Consider the following 19,082-nt stretch of genomic DNA (forward strand, 5'->3'; position numbering starts at 1 on the left):
TATTTTTCTCTTACTGTTTCTTTTTTTTAACATCTTTATTGGAGTATAATTGCTTTACAATGGTGTGTTAGTTTCTGCTTTATAACAAAGTGAATCAGGTGGAAAGTTAGGTTATTAAGGTGAGATCTTTCTTATTTTTTTACAGTATATATTTATAGGTACAAATTTCTCTCTAAGCACTGCTCTAGCTGCATCCCATTAGTGTTCATTTTCATTCATGACAAAGTGCTTTCTAATTTCCTTGTGAATTTTTCTTCGACCTATTGGTTATTTAGGAGAGTATTGTTTAATTTCCACCTGTTTTTGAACTCTCCAAATTTCTTTCAGTTACTGTTTTCTAATTTATTTGAAATTAGGGCTTTTGAAGAGCTCTAAACCTAATCTGTTCCCTATAGTGGTTGCTGTGATGTTGATTTTCATACCTATTATGCTTGTGAAGGTGCTGGTTTTCAAGGCTACCATGAAATAAAAAAGAGGGTATGGGAATAGGGCCAGTTAAAATGCCACAAACTCATTGATCTTACCAAGGTGCAGCTAATTTAATTGAATAAAGTCTCAAATTTCCAGAGTTTTGAAAAATCTGTTTTCAAAATTTTTGCCAATGTTGTCATTGCTTTTATAGGACAAGGGATTTCCAGAGGTCCTTCTTTGACATTTCTGAAGTCCTACCTCTGCCGAGTCATAACGATATTATTCCCATGTTTTCTCTAGAAGCTTTATTGTTTTACTAGTCACATTTAGATCTACAGACTATATTGATTATTTTTAAATAGATGAGTTAGGGATAATGTTTAACGGTTTTTCACATGGACATCCGATCTCCCAATACCATTTATCAAAAAGACCATTCCTTTCTGACTGCATTGCAGTATTATCTTTGTTAAAAAATAAAGTGGCTATGTATGTGTGAGTCTGTTTCTAGAGTCTCTTTTTGCATCACCAACACCCTATTGTCTTTATTGCTGGAGTAAAATTCATGGATATTTATAAAGGATTTGTATTGGGTAGGATACAGAGGCCTTTCTCTCTGTGTCCGTGTCCCTGTCGTTCTCGGTCTGTGTTTTTTTCTCTTCGACAAAGAAAATAGTGGGTTAATGTCTCTCTGTGTGTGATCTTTAATGACATCAGGTCTTCCCTTTCTTTCTCTCCCTATTGCTTCCTGTCTCACAGTATGTCATGTTCTTTAAAAGGTTAAGGACAAATGGAAAGATCTAAGAAGGACCCCTATCCTACTCACATTGTCCTGACTATGAAACTATATTGAATTGGTGCTATGTTGTCTGAAGAAAGAGAATAGAATTTAAGCAGAAGGTAACCCCTCCCATAGCAATCTTGTTAAAGACTAACCCCCAATACATGGTACTGCTCTTACACTCCCAGAAATGATGCCAAAACTGGACATAGAGTTAGGTGTGGTCAAGTACTTGTTGGAGTTAGCAAAGATGCTGTAGTGTAGTGCCCAGGTGTTGGGTGTGTATTGAGACTTTCATTCTCTCAAGCTGGAGTGGGGTGGGAATTGAGTAACATTTCCAAAACTTCAGACTAGACACCACCTATCATCCTGTGCTAAGGACATTAGCTCCATTAAGCCAGTGAGTGCATATTGGAAGGGGAAGAATTTGATCTGAGTCCCAACATTAGCTAAGATCTCAGGCTTACCCCTGTGACTTTATAGTAGAAGGTCAGGGAGCATCTAAAACAATATGGTAAACAGGTTGTTTCTCTCCTGACTATTGATTATATTTGAACATGTATGCATGAATGTGAACGTGTGTATGAGATAAGAGAAGTTAACCGGGAAGTATAAGACTTTTTAAAAACTTTACAACAAACACAGATACATTATAGAATAAAAAGAAAATTCTGCACAAATTTTAAGATAAACCATGAGGCTTCAGAACACTTTACACTTGTGGTTAACTGTTTTCCTTTTTTTTTTTCCCCACCCAGGGATAGGTGCTTACTCTCCTCTGCTGTTAGATTTATATTTGTGGAAGAGTCTAGGGAGTTTTCAAAAACAAGACTAAATTTAGACTCTATCAAAATTTTTTCAAACACTGAAAAGGGGGCTCATTTCATTGATTTAGAGAATTATTGACTGTTTAACTACTGTAGACAAGAGTGCAACACTGATTTTAATCATCACCCTATTTTTTATGCTCCCTGCTTTCCATTATATATATATTTTTCAAGTACTGTATTTCATCTCACTGACATTCTCAGTGACAATAACATTTGTTTAAATTTGCTTAACCATCTCTCAGTTTTTAACCATTTAAGTATGTTTTTTTTTTCTTTCAATAAAGCACTAATTTGTTCATTTTCTTGGCATTATGATCTTCTTGGAAATAAATATTAGTGAAAAACCTTTCATTATCAACAGTTATATCTTCTTCTGCTCCAGAAAGTCAAGGACTGCATTTCTTCATAATCCAAAAAACAAATAAAAACCAAACCAAAACAAAATGCAGTCTTTTCTATAGGGTTGAGTGGAAGAAAGTAAATTACAGAAACTTTGGTTATTGAAAGTTTGATATGGAGTCCAAAGGTTTTGTGTTTTTCACTTTTAATTACCTATGAGGTCCACTGCTCTGAGATTAAGATAATAAATATGTTCACTTCTGTATTTGTAGCAGTGTCTTTCAGAGTTACCTTTCAGTGAGGTAGGGAAAAATAATCGTAGACTTTTATCTATGATTGTGTTTTTATATGCTTACAAGCTTACATGTTCGTATATATTAATACAGGTACAAATTTTTTTTTGCTATATGAATTCTCTTTAGGAGCTTAGAATGAATTAGAACATTTTCCAGAATCCCCACTTTTTTTAGCCTCATAAGTAATGATGGAGGTAAGTCTTAATGGTGGCAATAACAGGAAAAGCCAGTTGTCTGGGGATAAGGTCTTAGGCTGAGATAGGCAGTTGGGTTTCATTAGGGAGCATGGCGCACAGAGCATGTGCCTGCTCCCAGGGATGCTTCTCATTTTCGTTTGTTCTCGGGAGGCAGCAGGCAACGGGGGCGAATGGGAAGCCTTTATCATCAGCAGCACTTGGGCTTGAATCTTCGCGCTGCCTCTTGCTTGATGTGGGTTTTGGAGAAATTACTTTTATAAGCCACAGTAAGGTTATCTGAAAACTGGAACTAATATGATCTACTTCCTAAATAGGGGCAATTAATTGAAATCATGCGTATAAAGCCTAGCACAGAGCAGTCATCATAGGCATTATACTTCGTAGACCAGCAACCCCTTTCCTGTAACAATTACATGTCTTATCCGAGCAAACATGATTTCAAAGATTATCTGGACTAATATGTATCTTTAAAAAACGTATTTTTTAAGGTAATTATTTCCTTTTCAACGTAGAGTAATATGCTGAACACATTACTAAGGTTGATTTACATATTAATGTGGTTATGTTTTTTATTGATAAATTAACAACTTAGAAATATTATTTTCATTTTTAGTTGAGGCAGTATGCTCACTGTGTCTATACCCCATGCCCTCTTTCCTCGTCCCTTCTGCGAATCCTTTGATATTTAGTTTAGGGTTTATAATATGCACAATGTATCAAAGCCTTCTTTTATTCAATCTAAGTATCAGTGGTCTGACTGTGTTACTTAATCCTTAAAGATTTTCACCCACAATTGCTACTAGAGTTAGTAGAAATCATAACACATTAGAGAGCATCTGTGAAAGTCAAGGACTTCATTTGCTCATAATCCAAAAAACCAACAAACAAAAACCAAACCAGGGCTTCCCTGGTGGCGCAGTGGTTGAGAGTCCGCCTGCCGATACAGGGGACGCGGGTTCGTGCCCTGTTCCGGGAGGATCCCACATGCCGCAGAGTGGCTGGGCCCGTGGGCCGTGGCCGCTGAGCCTGCGTGTCCGGGGCCTGTGCTCCGCAATGGGAGAGGCCACAACAGTGAGAGGCCTGCGTACCGCAAAAAAAAAAAAAAAAAAAAAACACCAAACCAAACCAAGACAGAACATGGAGACACGTAATTAGAAGTGTTCAAAATACAAAAAAAGTAAAATATTTAGAATCTAGTTCTTTAAAGGTAGACTAAATGTTCAGGTGAAATAAGGAGCAAAGAGCTACTTTGGATGCTGAAGAAAGATTTTCAGTTAAGTTTTATGTCTGCTGTAAAAACATAACAGACACACACACATATGAATCTTCCACACTCTTTGGGGCTATAAAGCCACGCTTTCTAATTAGATCTATAAAACTTGGCTTGCTCAGAATCAATTCTGGTTCTGAAGCAACTGATCTGTAGCAGCTGGGAGTTTCTAGCACCCTGTTCTGTTATTAGAACTACTGCTCAGAACCAGGCCCCACGGCATGTTCTCCATCTTTCTTGCTTGGAGGGTTCTAGGTTGGATTCTTGGACAACTGTTTTTTCAGGGAAATACAGGGTGTTCAGAGGGATTCAAATTCAGTATTTATTTAGCACTTGTTTGATGAGTGTTTTAGGGGAGGTAACTCATTTAATGCTCACAAAAGTCATTGGCGTAAGGTACTCTCAGAATCTCCATTTGATAGATCAGGAAACCAGAGCAGCTTTTGCAAGGTTATATAGCTTGTTAGTAATGAAAATGAGATCTGAACTCAGGCAGTTCGTAACAAGCCCATCTATATAATTACTGCCTGCTACCTAAGTAGGGGTTGCTGCCTCATACCCTCCTTCTCTGCCTTAAAGGAGAAAAACATTCCTGTGCAGGCATACCTTGTTTTATTAGACTTTGCTTTATTGTGTTTCACAGGTACTGCATTTTTTTTACAAATTGAAGGTTTGTGGCAACCTTGAATTGAGCAAGTCTGTCAGTGTCATTTTTCCAACATTTGTTCACTTCATGTCTCTGTTTCGCATTTTGGTAACTCTCTCAATATGTCAAACTTTTCCTTTATTATTATATTTGCTATGGTGATATGTGATCAGTGACCTTTGATGTCGCTATTGAAAAAGATTAGAACTAGCTGAAGGCTCAGACGATGGTTAGCAGTTTTTAACAATAAAGTATTTTTGTTTTGTTTTGTTTTGTTTTTACGATACGCGGGCTTCTCACTGTTGTGGCCTCTCCTGTTGCGGAGCACAGGCTCCGGACGCGCAGGCTCAGCGGTCCAGGCGCTCCGCGGCATGTGGGATCTTCCCGGACCGGGGCATGAGCCCATGTCCCCTGCATCGGCAGGCGGACTCTCAACCACTGCGCCACCAGGGAAGCCCAATAAAGTGTTTTTAAATTAAGCTATGTATATATATTTTAGACATAATGCTAATGCATACTTAATTGACTACATTATAGTGTAAACATAACTTTTATATGCATTGGGAAACCAAAAAATTCAGGCGACTCGCTTTTTTGGGTTATTTGCTTGAACCTGCAGTATCTCAGAGCTATACCTGTACTGCATCAGCCCCTGGAAAAGGTGTGTTTTTCATTTTATAGACATGGAAAATGATTATAAATGTGAAATGAGGGTGACATTCTACAATGTATATACTATGGTGTCATTCTAATCTCTTTCCCTTATCTCCCGAAACAAATGGTAAACATGTAGGGAAGGAAATAGTAATTTTAAGACATTTATATTTTCTTTAACATCAAGCTTAATGTCTTGAATATAGTGGGTGCTCAATGAGTATTTGCTGATTTGATTTGCAGATGAGGGTGATTTTTTTTTCCCTCAGGAACTATTTTTAGTTTTTTATACCCAGTTTATCTGCACTGGTACATTGGCAGGTATATTTTTCTCAGGTTGAACTTTTTAATATGTTTCCACTCTCTAAATTTTGCCTTTCCATCCTAGGAATATATATTTTCAAATGGCAGGTGTGTGTGAGAATTTCTACTCTTTGCAAACTTGAAGATGAGGGAAAGTGAATGAATGAGGTATAATGTATAGGAAAAAAAGATTGGATTTATGTTTTGGTGAGTGAGAAAAACTAAAGCTGGGATTTGTGTTGATAGATGTGGATAAGATGATGTTGACTAGCTACCAAAATTCTTTGTTTTTTGAGCAGAGAGATGCATGAAAGCTGTTTCGATTCCTTTTATTTGGATGAGATGGAGATTTGATGGGCCTCTGTGGGGAGTTTATATAATCCTGCCTATAGGATGAAGCCAGCATATGGCCAGCTCCTCCTCCACAGTCCAGGGAGGCTCCCTCTCCCTATTATGGGAAGGACCTGATTTTTTTTTTTTTTTTTTCAAAGCAAGGGAGATAGTCGGTTATATTCCCAAATGCTGGCTGTGCATTGTGGGCTGCTTAGAAACTATTGCTAAGGTGTTTCCCATCCTTTCGATTCCCTGCTGCCGCATGGGTTCCTGTGGGACATCCCAGAGCAACAGAAGGATGGGCTGATGGGCGGGCATCTAGATTGCAACTCAGCCTCACCACCTGGCTCCATAACTGCTCCATCTGTCAGTTGTTCCGGGTGGCTGAAGAGTCCAGCAGTTCAAAGCTCTACTCAGGGCTGCTTCTGAGCATTTCTTTATTCCCCAAGGACCTGATATTCTGGCCAGGGAGAGGCGACTGGAGCCAAGTTCTCCTCAGCCCAGCAGCCAAGGGTGTATGGGGTTGGCAGCCACAAGGCCCCATGCTGTTCTGCTCCTTAGGAATTTGCATAAGAATTGTGCTTATTTCTGTTCATTTTACCATCTTCCTTTTTCATGATTCATCTGTGTCAAGTTTGGAATGAATTACAAATTTACAATCCAATAAGGATTGTAAATGTATTTCAGTAATGGCACAGATAAGAAAGCGGAGTGTTTACCTAGTAAATCTGACAAGAGGAAAACATTATCAGTGTGGGAGGATGATTAGCATAGCACATACAGGGAGGTCCCTTTCTAGAGGACTGGGAAACAAAATTGACACTTACGTTGATGTGTGTGTTGTCCATTTCCAAATCCACCTTGAACCGTCAAGTTTTAAGGCTTTGGATTACCAATCCCTGTTGTAGCTGCACAGCTCAGGCAGAGGGACAAATGATGTTCCTGTGTTGATTTCCTGTTTGTACATAACAAACTACCACTAACGTGGCCGCTTAACCCACGCACGTTTATGATCTCACAGTCTCTGTGGTTTAGGGATCCAGGCTTGGCTTAACTGGATCTTCAGCTCAGGGTCTCACCTGGCTGCAATCCAAGTGTGAGTTAGACTGTGTTTTCATCTGAAGGCTCGACTGGTGAGGCATCTACTTCTGAGGTCACTCATGTTGTTGCAGAATTTATTTCTTTGTAATTGTAAGACTTAGGGCCACAATTTCTTGCTGACTGGCAGTCAGAGGCTTCTAAAGGGCCCAGCCTGGCCCTTAAATATCTCCACCATAAATATCACTCCATCTTTCTACATCCTATTCCTGAATAGAGAGGACTGCAAGAACCCAGAAGAGGGCAGAGCCACAAAAGATGGAAAGAGATCCCTGCATGTAACAGAGCACGACCCTGTCCACCTGTATTGGACAGAGACTTGTTCAAAATATGAACTATTATGGTGTTAAGTAAATTATTAAAACAAACAAACAAAATTCTGTCATTGTGCCTTAATACAAGTTGCTTTTTACATGTTCAAATTCCAAGATCTCTGGGAAGGCCCTCACCTCAAAACACCTGGGTAGAAATGCCTAAAATTCCATTATTAAGCATTCATTTCTTAAGTGTGATCATTATCTTGTTCATAGCATCTTTCAAAACAAAAATACTCTGTGAAGGAGAAATACATACATCTTTAAATATCAGTGTACCTGACAAGAGAAATGATAGTAACTCCCGAGAGAAAAGAAGGATGAAAGAGAGGCAGAAAAGGGGCAGATAGTAATTTATTTTACAAACGTTTGTTGAGTATCTTCTAGGTGGCAGGCACTACGCTAGGCTTGGAATATAAAGAATACTGTGCCTCAGTCTCCAGGGGGTTAACCTTTTAATATTTCAGAAGTGAAGCAGCACCTTACACTAAATGTGTACATCTAAGTAGTCATGATTCTTTATCCCCCACAAAGCTGTTGTTAAATAAATGTGTCTTTCTATTCATACCATCCATCTCAAAATCAAGGAAATATGCCATGTCCTGAGGCTTTTCATACAGTGTTTCGGTTAATCCTCTTGATGACACTGTGATAAGATATTATTAAGCCCATTAACTCTTACTCATCCTTCAACATCCAGTTAATTTTCCGGAAAATTGATCTCACCTCCCACATTAAATTACTTTCCCTTATTAATGACTCTTACAGTGGCATGCATCTTATCTCCCCAGGACCTCAAAAAGTTGCAATTATATTTGTGGGATTATTAAATTTACTTTTATCTTCCTTACCGTACTGCAAAATGCATGAGGAAAGGGACCGTGGCTACTTTTGCACTCTTTTAAAATCTATTACATACAGAACATCATTGACTTATAGTCCATGTTTGTCAAATGGATGAAGAAATATGTAATCGACTTATTAGCTTTCTAATATTGTGGAAAAAGCAAGGTTATCTCTCAGTGACACCTGAGTTGTTTCCATGGAGTAACTGCTATTTGACTGCGTTTTCTTGTCCTGTAGACCACTGACCATTGACTCAAATCATGGTCTGACCACCCAGACATCATGGAGAAACCCGGGAGAGGAGCTCACACTTCACTTCAGCTACTCATTCCTTTAATCACCATTATATCTCTTGTAGATAAGTCAGGTTTTAAAGAAGGTCTGGAGAGTGAGAGGGTATTTTCATAACAGCAGCAACACAAACAAATTAGAATCAACTAACAGCTCAGGTCTTAAAAGTCTTTCCATCACTGTTCCTTAATTTTTCAGTGGCCACATTTTCCCTAAGTGCTTACCACTTGAAAAGTCACGCTGTCTCTTCCCACCCACTTCCTCCCTTCTTGGTCATTGCTCTGGCATATCAATGTACCTTTTTCTTTCTCTCTTTATTCCATTATATTTCCAGTTCTCAAGGCCTCTGGGCCTTACCTTCTACTTCCTTAGGGAGCTGATTTCCTAAGAAAACTCTATTGTCTACCCTTGGGCTCTGGTGCTGATAATATTTGGATTTCTTCCTCACACGCATACGTTATCTCTTTCTACTTCAACAGAGAGCCATCAAGACACTCATGAGGTGCACCTCCAATGCCCGTGTTCTCCTCACATGATCCATGACTATTCGTACAGAATCACTTGAGAGCTTCATAAGTACAGATTTCTGGTCCCCAATGCATTACTACTGAATCCAAGTCTCGGAGAAAGATCCCAGACTCTCCATTTTCAACAAGTCCCCTAATGACTATTACATACACTGAAGTTTGATTTAAAAAAACAAACTGGCTTCGGAGAGTCCTATCTTGCTGTCACTCCACTACTCCACTGAATTCTGAAGTCAGCCCCATTATTGTATTTACCTTCTTTGTTTCATTTTTATCTTTCAAGCACCCCCAATATAACATCTTATTATATTGCCCTCTCTATACCACTTCTAAAAGTTTAACTTCTATTCAACTGGCTCCTTTCTATAAATAAGTGAACAAACATAAATCTCTCTCAAGAACCGAAACAACCTTCCTGACCTCTGCCAACCACCATCAGCCTTATTTCTCTCCTTCTACTCAACGAAAAATTTCTCAGGGGAATTGCCTACATTCACCATCTTTTTTTCCCTGCACATCCCATTCCCTCCTCAGCCCACAGTTTTCCAAACTGTTATGAAAAAAAAAGCAAAACCTCTAAGCCAGATAAATATTATTTTTCAGTTCACATTTTAATTGATACTTTAACTTCTTCTTTGCATCTGTGGCAACCATTCTTGCCTACTTCTACTTGTATTCATTTGGTTCTATTGTCACTATCTTCTTTATGGTTCCTCTTCCCTTAAGGGGGACTAAATATTTGGACTAATTAAGGCTCAGTCCTAGACCTCTTTCCATTTCCACTCTAAGGTTGGTTTCCCCAGGATTGGCATGTGCTGTATTTGCTAAGAAGTGTTCTAGGGATCAACACCTGTGGACAGGAGAAGGACATCATGTTTAGTTGAGGGAAAAGCAGATCTGTGATGAAAGCTGAGACAGGTTGGGACCCGAGACCCTTTGCTGCAGTGTGGCAATGCTAGCACCTGGACAAACTTCTCCTTGAGCAACAAAATACAAAGAAACTATATGGAACTGAAAAGAACTGCATTCATGCGCAGTTGGGTTGCAGTTCTGGGGCAAATATACAGATTGCCAACAAACACATGAAAGAATGCTCAACATCATTAATCTTGGTTTTAGGTTTTTCTCCTTCATCAATTTAAATATGTCCTGCCACTCCCTTCTGGATTGCAGAGTTTCTGCTGAAAGATAAACTGTTAACCTTATGGGGATTCCCTTGTGTGTTATTTGTTGTTTTTCCCTTGCTGCTTTTAATATTTTTTCTTTGTATTTAATTTTTGATAGTTTGATTAATATGTGTCTTGGCATGTTTCTCCTTGGATTTATCCTGTATGGGACTCTCTGTGCTTCCTGGACTTGATTAACTATTTCCCTTCCCATATTAGGGAAGTTTTCAACTATAATCTCTTCAAATATTTTCTCAGTCCCTTTCTCTTTCTCTTCTTCTTCTGGGACCCCTATAATTCGAATGTCGGTGCATTTAATGTTGTCCCAGAGGTCTCTGAGACTGTCCTCAATTCTTTTCATTATTTTTTCTTTATTCTGCTCTGCAGTATTTTTTCCACTATTTTATCTTCCAGGTCACTTATCTGTTCCTCTGCCTCAGTTATTCTGTTATTGATCCCTTCTAGAGAATTTTTAATTTCATTTATTGTGTTGTTCATCATTGTTTGTTTGCTCTTTAGTTCTTCTAGGTCCTTGTTAAACGTTTCTTTTATTTTCTCCATTCTATTTTGAAGATTTTGGATCATCTTTACTGTCATTATTCCGAATTCTTTTTCAGGTAGACTGCCTATTTCTTCTTCTGTTAGGTCTGGTGGGTTTTTGACTTTTTCCTTCATCTGCTGTGTGTTTCTCTGTCTTCTCATTTTGCTTATCTTACTGTGTTTGGGGTCTCCTTTTCACAGGCTGCAGGTTCGTAGGTCTCATTGTTTTTGGTGTCTGTCCCCAGTGGCTAAGGCTGGTTCACTGGGTTGTGTAGACTTCCTGGTGGAGGCGACTAGTACCTGTGTTCCGGTGGATGAGGCTGGATCTTGTCTTTCTGGTGGGCAGGTCCACATCTGGTGGTGTGTTTTGGGGTTTCTGTGGCCTTACTGTGATTTTAGGCAGCCTGTTTGCTAATGGATGGGGCTGTGTTCCTGTCTTGTTAGTTGTTTGGCATAGGATGTCCAGCACTGTAGCTTGTTGGTCGTTGAGTGAAGCTGGGTGCTGGTGTTGAGATGGAGATCTCTGGGAGATTTTCACTGTTTGATATTACGTGGAGCTGGGAGGTCTCTTGTGGACCAGTGTCCTGAAGTTGTGGCTCTGCCACCTCAGAGGCACAGTCCTTACTCCTGGCTGGAGCACCAAGAGCCTGTCCTCCACATGGCTCAGAATAAAAGGGATAAAAAAAGAAAGAAGAAGATAAAATAAAATAAAGTAAAATAAAATAAAATAAAATGAAGCTATTAAAATAAAAAATAATTATTAAAAAAATTGTTTAAGTAGTAAAAATGAAAAAAATAAAAAGAAAGAGAGAAGAGAGCAACCAAACCAAAAAACAAATCCACCAATGATAACAAGTGCTAAAACCTATGCTAAAAAAAGCAAAAAACAAACAAACAAAAAAACGGACAGACAGAGCCCTAGGACAAATGCTAAAAGCAAAGCTATACAGACAAAATCACACACAGAAGCATACACATACACACTCAGAAAATGAGAAAAAGGGAAAAAAATATATGTATTGTTGCTCCCAAAGTCCACCTCCTGAATTTGGGATGATTCGTTGTCTATTCATGTATTCCACAGATGCAGGGTACAGCAAGTTGATTGTGGAGGTTTAATTCAGTGCTCCTGAGGCTGCATGGAGAGATTTCCCTTTCTCTTCTTTGTTCTCACAGCTCCCGGGGTTCAGCTTTGGATTTGGACCCACCTCTGTGTGCAGGTCACCTGAGGGCATCTGTTCTTCGCTCAGACAGGACGGGGTTAAAGGAGCAGCTGATTCGGGGTCTCTGGCTCACTCAAGCTGCGGGGATGGAAGGGTACGGAATGTGGGGTGAGCCTGCGGCGGCAGAGGTCGGCATGACGTTGCACCAGCCTGAGGCGCGCCGTGCGTTCTCCCGGGGAAGTCGTTCCGGGATCCCGGGACCCTGGCAGTGGCGGGCTGCACAGGCTCCCGGAAGGGGGGTGTGGATAGTGACCTGTGCTCGCACACAGGCTTCTTGGTGGCGGCAGCAGCAGCCTTAGAGTCTCATGCCCGTCTCTGGGGTCCGCGCTTTTAGCCACAGTTCACGCCTGTCTCTGGAGCTCCTTTAAGCAGCGCTCTTAATCCCCTCTCCTGGCGCACCAGGAAACAAAGAGGGAAGAAAAAGTCTCTTGTCTCTTCGGCAGCTCCAGACCTTTTCCCGGACTCCCTCACAGCCAGCCGTGGTGCACTAGCCGATTCAGGCTGTGTTCACGCCGCCAACCCCAGTCCTCTCCCTGCGCTCCGACCAATGCCCGAGCCTCAACTCCAGGCCCCGCCCGCCCCAGCGGGTGAGCAGACAAGCCTCTCGGACTGGTGAGTGCCGGTCAGCACAGATCCTCTGTGCGGGAATCTCTCCGCTTTGCCCTCCGCACCCCTGTTGCTCTGCTCTCCTCCGTGGCTGCGAAGCTTCCCCCCTCCGCCACCCACAGTCTCCGCCCGCGAAGGGGCTTCCTAGTGTGTGGAAACCTTTTCTCCTTCACAGCTCCCTCCCACTGGTGCAGGTCCCGTCCCTACTCTTTCGTCTCTGTTTATTCTTTTTTCTTTTTCCCTACCCAGCTACGTGGGGAGTTTCTTGCCTGTTGGGAGGTCTGAGGTCTTCTGCTAGCATTCAGTTGGTTTTCTGTAGGAGTTGTTCCACATGTAGATGTATTTCTGATGTATTTGTGGGGAGGAAGGTGATCTCCATGTCTTACTCTTCCGCCATCTTGTAGCTCTTTCCCCAACTGCCAATTTTGAAGAGCCTGGAGCAGAACGGCGGGTCGGGAGCAAAAGCAGGGTACTGCACACAACACCACCAGAGGGGTGAGCAAACACCTAAGCCACCCCTCTAGCCCCACCCCTGGACACATCCCTACCCTCACCCCATATAAGGAACAAGCTCAACTTCCTCACGGAGCAAGTGAGCAGGGGAACCTGTTACTTGTTCTCCTTCTTCTTACTGCAGCAGGGCCCCCAGTAAAGCCTTTTCTGAACTTCTTTTTTGGCCTCTAGTCAATTTCTATTGATTGGGGAAGGCCAAGAACCCTGCTCGGTATCATAGTCACAGGCTCAGTCAACAATATGGGGGACTCTCTAGCTGATTCAGTTTGTTATAAAGCAGAAACTAACACACCATTGTAATGCAATTATACTCCAATAAAGGTGTTCGAAAAAACAAACAAACAAAAACAATTTGGGGGACTGTGAAACTGGAATGGCTCTTCAGTTTTTCTGGGTTGGGCCATGATTCTCTGGGCTTTATAGTCCTTCAGATATTTTTCGGCCAACCTGGAAATAGGTATGACGTGATCTTTGCAGATAAAATAGCTCCTGAAGCAGCTGACAGGCTCTCAGCCAATGGTACTCTTAGCAGTAGGGGCAAAGAGTAGTTCACTAAAAGGGGATCTGGGTGGCTTACTGTAGTGTCCTCCAGATACTTTGTTTTGTGTCCATTGGCAAACTCATCTACAATTGCCATTTTGTTAACCTCTTTTCTGAGCTCTAGCTCCGCATACTCAGCTGTCTACCCGGCATCTACAATTCGATGCATCAAGGACATCCTCAACTCAGCACAGCCAAACTGGACTCACAGCCTTCACTCATTCTTCGCCCCGAACACCATAACCCTGTTTTTTCTTTTTTTTCCTTCTTGGTAAGTGACACCATCACCTGGTTAATCCCAGAAATCATCATTCTCTCTTCCTTGATCTTTTAAAAATTCTCGTGTGTAATAACAACTCACATCTTGTTGATTTTATCTCCTGACATCTTTTGAATCCATCTGCTGCTTTCTCTTTTCACTGTTAGGTCTTGAGTTCATGTTCCCATTACTTCATGTCAACGCTGCTGCAGTAACATTGTAACTAGTCTCTTTCCATCATTTTTGCATCTTTTCAATCTCTCTCTCATACTGAAATCATGATAATCTTTTTATAACTTAGATTAATCAAATCACTATCCTGCTTAAAAACGCTGAAATAATTTTCCTGTTATTTTAAGGTAAGGACTAATATCTTTAACATAAACTGCCAGGTTCCTGCCTATTTCACCAGCATAACCTCATGGTCCAGTGTCAGCGATACTGGCCTTCTTCATATTGTTTAAATGTGCCATGCTCCTTCTAACCTAGGCCCTCGATACGGTATTCCCTTTACCTGAACAACTCTCTCACCCCATCTCCCTACCATTACCTTTGTCTATGTATGTAATTCCTACTCAAGCCTTAGATTTCATGTCAGTGGTTATTTCACTGAGGTTTCCCTGAGTTCCCTAAACTGGACTGGGTTTCCTGTTTTAATGTCTCATAGTACACTTTTCCTTCTCCTTATAACAATTGTAACTGCTTCCAAATATACATTTATTTGTATGATAATTAATGCATTTTTTACATTAGAGTATAATTTCCACAAAAGCAAGGACCCTATTTTTGCTTATAATTGTATCTTCAGTTCCTGGTATATGGAAGGAAAACAGCTCAACTCCCCATATCAAAAGATAAACCAAACAATTTCTGGGATAAGTATTCTTCATGGATGGTTTTTCTATAATCTTCTAATAGGTGGAGGATGCTAATGGTTCTCAAGATACTTATAAACCCATCACTAGATTACATGGCTGCATGGGGGCAGAATGTAGGTAAAGGAATACCATAGAGAAAGTAGAAAATGCAAAGCATCTTATAGAAGTTAGGCATTAAACCCAGAGTGTGGGTGTGAGAGGAGAAGGAAATTACCTGTAATGCCTAAGAATCTAACATTCTCAGATAAAATAAACATTAAGACTGTGTAAAGTATCAGACTATGACTTTTTTAAGCTAAAAATTATTCACTCAGGGAAAGTACCCTTTTAAAAATCTGCCATGATTCTAATTTCAGTGTCTTTAATCATTCCTAAATACCTTGAGAAAGGTAGAAATATTGTGTCATTTCAATATATTAAAGATGGATATAATCAAATCTAGTAAAAACAAGAGGTTGACCAAAGTCAGTAAAAGCTAGCATAAGAGAGCAAACTGTTACAGAACTGATCTCCTGTTGTGAACATCTGTAAATTAGAGTTACTATAAAAGCATCTGCTTTTATACATAAGAGAACAGACAGGACAGGATTACAATCTCTGAGAAAAGGGAAAGGAGGGAAACAAATGAGATGAACCCTACCATTACAAGGAAAAAATACGTAAAAAAAATTTTGAAGATATTTCTGGACTGCAGGCCAGGGCGATGAACCTCTGATAGACCCTAGCAATCTCCTGTAACAAGAGAAATGACAGAGAGCAAAGTTCAGGGAGGACAGAGTCTGGAATTTCTGAGGAAAAGACCCAAGATGAGGAAGAAATACATTGAAAGAACTCCAGAAATGTGGATAATTGTTTTCATGCATCTTTGGATGAGAACTCTGCACATGTGTAGGGTAAAACCTGAAAGAGCTAGACAAGAACAACTTGTGAAGAAAGAGCAATTACTGGAAATCTTTAAGGTGAACAATGCCCAGAGCTTGTATAGGTATAGGGAACACTCTGGTTGTTCCAACTAAAGTGGGAAGACCTCATTAAATACATAGGGCATTGGGCAGAGACCATAGAACACATTAAAATGGTTACTTTAACCTCAGGAGTATTCTAGACCCACTCTGAATAGGTTTAAAAATAAACCTTGGAAGGATAAACCTAATCTCCAAATAATCTAACTACCTTCTATGTGAATACAATAAAATCTAGCATTTAATAATATAAAGTTCATAGCATTCAGTATCCAATAAAAATTTTTGCTGGTCATGTGAAGAGGAAAATATGACCTGTAACCCGGAGAAAAATAAGTAAAGAGAAACATGCCAAGAATTGATGGAGATGATGGAATAAGAAGACAAGGACATTAACAAAAACCCTGTCATTAATATACCCTATATGTTCAAGGATCTAAAGGAAGATGCCATAAATATGTATGATGAAAATTTTAAGGCAGCTACAAACGCAGATACTAGAACTCACGAGTGAGTGAGTAAAGAACTCAATATAAAAATTTTATTCTATATATGATATAAACTACTGGAAAATAAAAATACTGTTAATAGCATACAAGTCATGAGCTAGTTATAGATAAATTCAATAAAATTTGTACAAGACTTGATAATGAAAATTTCAAAATATTGCCAAGAGAAATTTTAAAAAGATGTAAATAAATGGAGAGAGAAACCATGTTTGTGAACTGGGAGACTCAATATTATTAAGATTGTGGTTCTCCCCAGATTGATCTGTAATTTTAATGTAATCCCAATCAAAACCTCTGCAGTCTTCTTAAATTTATTATTTATTTATTTTTATAGAAATTGGGAAGCTGAAAGCTGAATATAAAACCTAGATGAATATTCAAAGGAGCTAGAATAGCCAGTAAAATTCTGAAAAAGAACAACATTGGAGGATTTCACTAATTAATTTCGAGGCTTAGTATAAATCTAAAGAAATTTTGATACTGGTATTGGCATAAGGATTGACATATAGATCAATAAAGACACATAAGAGAGAACCTAGAAACAAAGCCTCAAAATATGGCCAATAGCCTTTTGACAAAAGAGCCAAGGTAATTTAGTGGGGAAAGTAGAGTTTTTTCAAAAAATGATGATGAACCAAAATGAACCTTGACCATTTCCTCATGCCACATAAAACTACTTAAAATGGATTATAAGCCTAAATATTATAATGTATCATAAAAACTAAACTATAGTTTTTTTCCAGAAGAAATAAGAGAAAATCTTTACAACATTGGGACGGGCAAATATTTAGATAGAACAAAATAGGTCTAAACCAGGAAAGGGAATTAATAAATTTGACATCACAAAAACTATAAACTTCTCTTACAAAGACACAGTTAAATGATAAAACAAATCACAGACTTGGAGAAACTATTCTAATAATACATAGTATCTAGCAAAGGACTTGTATCCAGAAGATATATAGAACTCTTCATTCTCAAAGATAAGACAATAAACTCAATAAAAATGGGAAAAAGATTCACAGAATTTATAAAAGAAGATATATGAATAGGTAATCCACTCAGAGCTATATGCTCAATACCACCAATCAGTAGGAAATGCAAATCAAATCCATATTGAAATAATACTACATGCCCATTTAGTTTCTGATGAGAAGTCCATGGCCTTTTGAATTTGTGTTCCCATGTGCATAATATATCCCTTTCTCCAACTTTTTAAAGAATTCATTATTTCTTTGTTTTTCAGCATTTTGACTATGCTCTGCTTATGCGTGTTTCCTCGGCATTTATTCAGTTTGGGGTGTGTAGCATAATCCAGTGCAACCATCTCAGTCAGTGCTTCTTTTCTTATTTTGAAAGATTATGAATTTGTTACCAAAGACCATCCAGTCACAGCCAAAACCATTGCCGAAGGTGTGGGCATCCTCTCAGAAGACAAGGAAACCATAGAAGACATTTCTGCCTACCTCATCATCCCGGTGAGCCAGGTGAACCCAAGAAATGCCAGTGCCTGCATGGTACACGGAAGTGATCTGAAGGACTCGACTTTCCAGCAGCTGGATGACATTTTGAAGTACCATACTGAGATTGTGTTTCCCAGGTCCTCTCCTCAACAGAAGCTGATTGTTCAGGAAGACTGCCAGAGAGAGGGCACTATCATGGCTGTAACTGGTGACGGTGTCAATGACTCAGCTTTGAAGAAGGTGGACACTGGGGTTACTATGGGAATTGCAGGCTCAGAAGTGTCTATGTAAGCTACTGACATGATTCTCCTTGGATGAGAATTTTGCCTCAATTGTGACTGGAGTAGAGGAAGGTCGTCTAATCTTTGATAACTTGAAGAAATCTGTTGCCTACACTATAACCAGAACATTCCAGATATTTATTATCTGGAACACCCCCTTCCTGATATTCATTATTACAAACATCCCACTACCCCTGAGGACCATCACCATCCTCTGCATTAACTAGGGCATGGACATGGTTCCAGCCACCTCTCTGGCTTATGAGCTAGCTCAGAGTGACATCGTGAAGAGACAGCTCGAAAACCCCAAAATGGACAAACATGTGAAAAAGCAGCTGATCAGCATGGCCTATGGACAGATTGGTATGATCCAGGCCCTGGGGGGCTTCTTCACTTACTTTGTGATCCTAGGCTGAGAAGAGCTTCCTCCCAATTCACCTGCTGGGTCTGAGGGGACTGAGATGACCACTGGATCAATGATGTTGAGGACAGCTGCGGAACGCAGTGGACCTACAAGCAGAGGAAAATCTTGGCTTTTACCTGCCACACAGCCTTGTCAGTATCTTGGTGGCACAGTGGGCCAACTTGGTCATCTGCAAGACCAGGAGGAATTCAGTCTTCCAGGAGGGGATTTGGCCTCTTTGGAGAGATGGCCCTTGCTGCTTTCCTTTTCTACTGCCCTGGAGTGGGTGTTGCCTTGAGGATGTATCCTCTCAAACCTACCTTGTGGCTCAGTGTCTTCTCCTATTCTCTCCTCATCTTCCTATATGACAAAGTCGGAAAAGTCATCATCAGGTGATGCTGATGCCCTGGTGGCTGGTGGAGAAGGAAACCTACTACTAGACCCCATGTTGCACACTGTGGAGCACCATGTCACACAGTCTGCTCCCATTATCCACCCCCCTTTTTGTGTACTTTATTCTTGGAGTTCATAATTCTATAGTGGTAGGAAAGCACTGAAACATGTGGAGGAAGCAAGATATTCTGAAATGAAACATGTAGCTGT

At 40.0% G+C, this 19,082-nt stretch overlaps 1 pseudogene; it reads left to right on the forward strand.

Annotated features, from left to right (window-relative positions):
* Positions 1 to 18,875, forward strand: part of LOC136124987 (sodium/potassium-transporting ATPase subunit alpha-1 pseudogene) — a 67,207-nt pseudogene extending 48,332 nt beyond the window's left edge.
* The last annotated feature ends 207 nt before the right edge of the window (positions 18,876 to 19,082 follow it).

Source organism: Phocoena phocoena, chromosome 6, assembly GCF_963924675.1.
Source record: "Phocoena phocoena chromosome 6, mPhoPho1.1, whole genome shotgun sequence".
Taxonomy (NCBI): Eukaryota; Metazoa; Chordata; class Mammalia; order Artiodactyla; family Phocoenidae; genus Phocoena; species Phocoena phocoena.